General features: G+C 37.7%; 1 long non-coding RNA gene across 1 annotated transcript; it reads left to right on the forward strand.

Moving 5' to 3' along the window:
- The first annotated feature begins 55 nt into the window (after positions 1-55).
- On the forward strand, positions 56-3,694 carry LOC143784221 (uncharacterized). Its single transcript, XR_013217740.1, has 2 exons — positions 56-190; positions 236-3,694. It is a non-coding gene; the product is annotated as an uncharacterized LOC143784221 (long non-coding RNA).
- Positions 3,695-7,272: the final 3,578 nt, after the last annotated feature.

Here is a 7,272-nt window from a genome sequence, read left to right on the forward strand (position 1 = left end):
TGTAAGGTGTAAGCTCTTATGGTCAGTGGGGCTCCCTCTCTCTCTTCTGTAAGGTGTAAGCTCTTGTGGTCAGTGGGGTTCCATCTCTCTCTTCTGTAAGGTGTAAGCTCTTATGGTCAATGGGGTTCCATCTCTCTCTTCTGTAAGGTATAAGCTCTTGTGGTCTTTGAGGTTCTCTCTCTTCTGTAAGGTGTAAGCTCTTATGGTCAGTGAGGTTCTCTCTCTTTTCTGTAAGGTGTAAGCTCTTATGGTCAGTGGGGTTCCATCTCTCTCTTCTGTAAGGTGTAAGCTCTTATGGTCTGTGGGGTTCTCTCTCTTTGTTTTGTAGAATAGAGTGTAAGCTCTTTTGGTCAGTGAAGTCCTCTTTTTCTCTGTCTTGCCTGTAAAGTATAAGCTCTTATGGTCAGCGGAGTCCTTTCTCTGTTTTGGAGATTAGAGTGTAAGCTCTTTTGGTCAGCAGTGTCTTCTTTCTCTCTGACTTGCCTGTAGAGTATAAGCTCTTATGGTCAGCAAGGTCCTCTCTCTCTTTTGTAGAATAGAATGTAAGCTCTTATGGTCAGTGGGGTTCTCTCTCTTACCTACATGTATCTTCCAGGCAATTACAAGCTTTCCAGTATTGAGATTCGCAAAAATTGGGAAAATTCGGCAAAGTTAGCAAAATCAAATTTCAAGAGATCCACTCATGTTTGTTTAGAAGGCAGAGATAAATAGTTATCATATTTAGATGCAGGTAATAGTTTTTTAGTGATTAGATAAATGTAGACAATATAATTTAAATGCCTGTGAAAAGTAAGGAAACACAGTAAGTGCTAGATTGCATTTCCTTACTTTGCCAAATGAAAAATTTCAAGTAATATAAAGTATTTTTAGAAAAAAGTAGGCACCACCAAATTGTAGAGGAAAATTTTAAAATATCTTTTGAGATGATGGATTTATGTAGGGACCATCATCAGGCTCTTTTAACATTGTGTTATGCAGTGTGTCTTGGAGGTATTCTCGGGAGGATCTACTGATATATACCTTCACGGATGACATTGTATAGGCATAGTCGCATTACCCATAGGCTTCCACTATAAAAAATGTAGATCAAGTAATATTTACATTTTTTTTTATCAATATACAGTATATATAAAGCAAAACAATTGGTATCCCTAGTTTATACCTGTCTGACAGAGGCCAAATAGACCTCTTTTGGCCTTCAACAGAATGGAAGCCCACCGGTAAGTTTTGGTGAAGATGGCCTTAGTTATTCTTTTGAACTATTTTCATGTTTGTCAGCACAGACTTGTTGAACTTGTGCCATTACCAGCTTTTTTGCAGAAGTTAAGATTTTTTTTGGCCTCATCATAAAAAGCTGTTATTGGTGTCAAAGGTAGTTTTGATATATGAGGCCCATTGTCCAGTTTACAGTACCAGAAGGCTAATGGAGTTTACTTGGCCAGGAACCCTTGTAGAACTCTAATTATGTAGTGTTACAGGTTATTCTGGTGACTGTTGGCTTTACAAAACTATTTGATGTTAAAAATCAATGAATCTGTACAATAAGTTATATTAATGTTTTTGAAGTGTAATCTATACAGTTCTCCCAAAAAATGAGAATGGTTGCTGGCTCCTACTGTAATGCACAAAGCTAGTTTATTGGTATTTCTATGGTTTATTCTTAAGGTCAGATGTAAGAGTCGAGATTTAAATATAGAGTAAGTCAAAGTTTAATTGACATGGTTTTTCAATATTGCATATGAAAATGGCAGTTAAAGGAGAATTAATAACTTAGATATTTATCGCATATCCACAGAGTATACCATAATTGTATGATATGTGTAGATGCCACCTCTGAGACTCACAATGTGGACCCCTAGTGAGGTGCGGAATGGATGGAGAGGGCTCATGCTTATCACTCTCTCTTCTCACTGCTATGAAAGCTACAGAAAAAGTCCAGCGTCCTTCAGCCAACTACTGTTCTTCACACATAGTTGCAGGCCCCATAGGTGGGACCCCTATATTTAAGAAATGGATGACATATCCATAAAAGTTCCATTTGAAAACGTCTCTTTTAGGTAGTACCCCATATCTGGTTTCGCTGCTTGTCTTTTAGCTCCTCATTGGTCTTCGAAGCAGCAATGTGCTAGTGATGCATCTAATGTTTCCAGCTTGTAAAGTCTTAGTTCTTGATGATTAGTTAGGTACCAGAAGTTTGAGAGCTTCTTTTTTTTTCTTTTTTTACTGATGAAGAAACATTGAATTGAACGCTCCTGTTCTGGTTGGTTAGCTTCCCTTTAACAAATTAATTTGTGTAACAGGAGTAACAGGATATTGTTATGATGTATAGTTTATAGCAGTAACCTACATGATTATTTATGTCAGGTCTATAGGGTTAGAGAGTATAAAGTATCTAATATAAAACTGGGCAACATATAAATAAACTATTGTTGCTTGAGAGGCTCGTCCGCTTTGAACAATCCTTTTTGTCAGAATGGTCCCTTGATAATAAGCTGATGACAGTGCCCTCAACTCCTGAGCCCCCAAATAAAAAGTTGTAAGCAGTAGCATAAACCGAAAAGAGGCGGCCCCATAACTAGATCAAACAGGGCCAACCATTTTGGTGCCCATGTTTAGCACCCAGAACAGAATGGCCAGTTTTTTCTCCCTTTGTACTTTTTCTAAGACACTTGGACAAGTTCCTCAACCACCAGTTGACTATTGGGTGGCGAAAACATGTTGCATTTTTAGAAAGATGGACTAAGCCCCCTTTTCTCTAAGTACCTTAAAGCAAATGATTGGGCTACCTCTGGTTCTTAAGTCCATGGCTGAATCTCTTATGGAACCTAGCAGCAAGTTTTCAATTACCCTCTTAGACCCTGATAGGGTCAACCTTAGACCCCTTTAACATGGTTGATTAACTTAGTCATTTAATAGTTAACATATTAAGGGTAGTACAGTGTACTAGTAAAGAAATCACAATACTTTAGGGCAATATTCATAAACAAGTGGTGTCAAAGCATTTTGTAATTGTGTTTGCGGGCCAAATACCATTAAATGAGTCCATAGAGATGACAACCTAGTTTTTAGGTGTGTAAAGAAGAGGACTTTAGACAATAATTTATTTTTATTTTTTGTGTTTAGGTACAGGAACTATTTGTACTTTTCTACATTACTGAAGTAGAAGACATTTGTAAATGATTTTGCCTGCTCTGACTCATGGGCTCCATGAATGCTAGACACCCTGCAAAACGAAATGAAAGCCTATACTTAATACACATCTAATATTAGAGCAATTTGCCTTTAGACAGAAGATGAAAATATATTTTAGTAGCAGATAACTTTGATAAAATTATCAAAAATGTATGGCAAGTATGTTAAAATAATAACTGAGCATGGCGTCAATGTGACAACCATAGACTTACAGGGTAAGAAGTTGCGGTCTTAAGTATGATGTACCAAAAATAAAAAAAATAAAAAGTTCAACTTTAGCAATGGGATAGAAAATTCAGTCCATCACTTCTGTCTTGGATTGTGAGGGGTGTGATTTACAAATCTGTGCATTTACCTGATACCTTTAAAGCCCGTAAACATAGGGAGGTGTTTATTGAATGGCTGGTGGTAGTTAGTTCATGTTTTTTCAATCCAATTTGCAATTGTATTTGTTGCTGTATAGTGATTGTTTTGCAAAATAAACCGCTTGTCATGGTCTGTACTTTATTTATTTTGTTTTTTTCAGATGCAAAATTCATTTTTAACATTTTATGGGAATCTGCCACGTTTTGCCACTTAATATAAGAACAGTATAATGTAGAAATAGATCACTGTAGTCAGGGTCTCTGCCCTTTCATCATGCTGCCCTCAGATTAATGTTACAATAATCTGGAGATAGATTCCCTTGAAACAGAAACAAAGACAATAGTTTTCAACACATGGGAATGACATTATAAAAAAATTAAAATGAGATCCTATTCTGTTAGTCGCACCTTCATAAAGTCGTCCTTGGCGCGTGGCATATCAGTAAAGTCTGTAGAGTGATTCCCAATAAATTCAGATGTATGCAGTCTGATGTGTGATACCAAATGTGGAATGAGGGCTCCAGTGCATTGCAAAATGTGAAGACTGTTTTGTAAGGGCTCCCTCTGCAGATTGTCTCAAATGCGTGATGCCCAGAGGAGGAGACCACCTTTAGGGATGGGATGACCTTGAAGAAAGAAGAGATGAGAAAGAGAAAAGAGAGGATGCTATGGAGTGACTATTTCATTCATTTATTTTAACCATTTGCATATTACTTATTGCTGTAGCTTGCTTATTACTGTCAGCTGTGACAGTTTTAGACACTTTCCAAAATGTTACACAATGAAAAAGTACAGGACAAAATAATTGATTTAATTGATTCCAGTTCCCTGTCAACACAATGCCTGTCTTGACTTGTGGAGAAGTTCTGCACCTTTTTAATGTATGTCATGACCTATCCACAAGGACTGCACCCTACTATTTTCTACCATGACCTACTATGAGACTTACACCCTTCTAATCCATATCATGAGCTACTCATGAAGTCTGCACTCTTACAATACCTACAATGACCTATCCGTGAGTTCTGCACCCATCTAATGCCTATCATGACATATCCATGAGGACTGCACCCTACTAATCCCTATCATGAGGACTGCACATTTCTAAAGCCTATCAGGACCTATCGAATGAGACCTGCATCCTTCTAATGCCTACCATGACCTATCCATGAGAACGACACCATTCTAATGCCCATCATCACCTATCCATATATATTGAGCCTAATGCTTACCATGACCTATCACTGAGGATGTAGTCTTCTAACATCTACCATGACCTATCCATCTAGACTACATTCTTTTGATGCGTAGCATGACTTATTTATGAAGACCACATCCTCTTAATGCCTACCATGACTTATCCATGAGGACTGCACCTTTTTAATACCTACCATGACTTAGCCATGTGGACTACATCCTTCTCATGCCCACTATGACGTATTCATGTGGACTGCACCCTTCTGATGCCTACCATGAAGACCACATCCTTCTAATGAATACTATGACCTTTTCATGAGGACTGCAGCCTTTAAACATAGGGCACTCTTGGCTTGGATATTAAAGAGACAATGACATGGGCATCTCATGTATTTACTGTCTTGCAAATATTCTAAAATTAAGGCTGGCAGCATTATCGAATCTTCCAGACAGGCAGTTCATACAACTGCTTGTTTGCCATGAGACAGTCACAGTAGCTATCTGCAGTTGCCACTAGTGGGAGCATCCTTCACACAGATGTAGGTTACATCCAGATGATGCAGTCAGATGAAGTGTAAAATAAATGTTTCACTTTTGAAGATACAACTACGTCATAAACTGTGCACAAGGCATGTGCATTTTTAGATGGTGCTTTTGATGTGTTTGTACTTGTACCTCAATGTTTGAACATACCCTTCTACAGCTTCAGCTTAGATCAAAAACCACATGCAGATATTTTTTCTGTTTTTGTCTGCACACACCCATAATTGTAGAATTTATCAATTCATGAAAATTAAGCTCCACTAAATGGACATGAATGCATTGAACTTGGATCTTAACTTTCATAAAGACAATGTACGTTTTGAAGGCTTTACAGTAGGGCGTGAGGCTCATCATGAGTTTTGCTATCGAACAAAGTACCTAAAATCTGCGTCAATTAATAGTGTTTTCACATTTTTATTGGATTGCATAGAGCTTAGCTACCTTACTTGCCAGTACATTAAAAATGGATAGAAAGAAGATAATTTACTAAACTTGCTGAGTGCACCAATATAATTACATTTTTATATAATAGGCTGTAAAGCAATCCTCCAAGCAATGGTCAAAAATTAAGGTTTTGAGATATTCTAAAACCTTAGAAGAGAGATGTTTTTTCAAGGTGCTGTTCTGTAGAAAAAAATTACGCATGTGTGGAGAAAATGTTGAAAAGTAAGAATGCTTGCACATAGAGAAGTGTTAATAGTTTATTTTTATTACCGGTAATTAAGAAACTGCAAAGTAAATGAACATACGAATAATCTAAATTAACCTCTTCACCCCCGGAGCTTTTTTCGTTTTCGTTTTGTCGCTCCCCTCCTTCCCAGAGCCATAACTTTTTTATTTTTCCGTCAATATGGCCATGTGATGGCTTATTTTTTGTGGGACGAGATGTAATTTTGAACGATACCATTGGTTTTACCATGCCATGTAACAGAAAGCGGGAAAAAAATTCCAAGTGCGATGAAATTGCAAAAAAAAAGTGCAATCACACACTTGTTTTTTGTTTGGCTTTTTTGCTAGGTTCACCAAATGCTAATTTCTTAAATTCTCCAGGTCAGTACGAGTTCACAGACACCAAACATGTCTAGGTTCTCTTTTATCTAAGTGGTAAAAAAAAATTCCAAAGTTTGTTAAAAAAAAAAAAAATTGCGCCATTTTCCGATACCTGTAGTGTCTCCAATTTTCATGATCTGGGGTCGGGTGAGAACTTATTTTTTGCGTGCCAAGCTGGCGTTTTTAATGATACCATATTGGTGCAGATACATTCTTTTGATCGCCCGTTATTGCATTTTAATGCAATGTTGCGGCAACCAAAAAAAACGTAATTTTGGCGTTTTGATTTTTTTCTCGCTACGCCATTTAGCGATCAGGTTAATCCTTTGTTTTTATTGATAGATCAGGCGATTCTGAACGCGGCGATACCAAATATGTGTAGGTTTGATTTATTTTTTTTATTTATTTTGATTGGGGCGAAAGGGGGGTGATTTGAACTTTTATATATTTTTTATTTTTTTTTATATTTTTAAACACTTTTTTTTTTTTTAAATTTTGGCATGCTTCAATAGCCTCCATAAGAGGCTAGAAACATGCACTACACCAGAGGTCCCCAACGTTTCGGATCTTGAGAGCCACATTCAGCCCTGACAGAGGGTCGTGAGCTACATCCAGTCTTGAGAGAGGGTCGCGAGCCACATTCCGCTCTCGCCCCCTCACTATAGTGGCAACCAAAGCCCCCATTACAGGCATAATGTTTACCAAAGCTTTTCCACAAAAAGAAATCACCCCAAAACAGTGTACAAAGATCCAGGGGTTCCTACAATACCCCCCATTCAGTATTCTCCTATAAAGCACTCTCAAGACTGTCACTTCCAGCTTCAAACACCTCCTCTGACAGGTGGTGTCATCTTGTCTCCAGCGAACCATACTTAAATCATCTCAAAACCCCTAAGACCAGTACATGTGCTTCCAGATCTGCTCT

The sequence above is a fragment of the Ranitomeya variabilis genome, chromosome 7 (genome assembly GCF_051348905.1).
Source record: "Ranitomeya variabilis isolate aRanVar5 chromosome 7, aRanVar5.hap1, whole genome shotgun sequence".
Classification (NCBI taxonomy): domain Eukaryota; kingdom Metazoa; phylum Chordata; class Amphibia; order Anura; family Dendrobatidae; genus Ranitomeya; species Ranitomeya variabilis.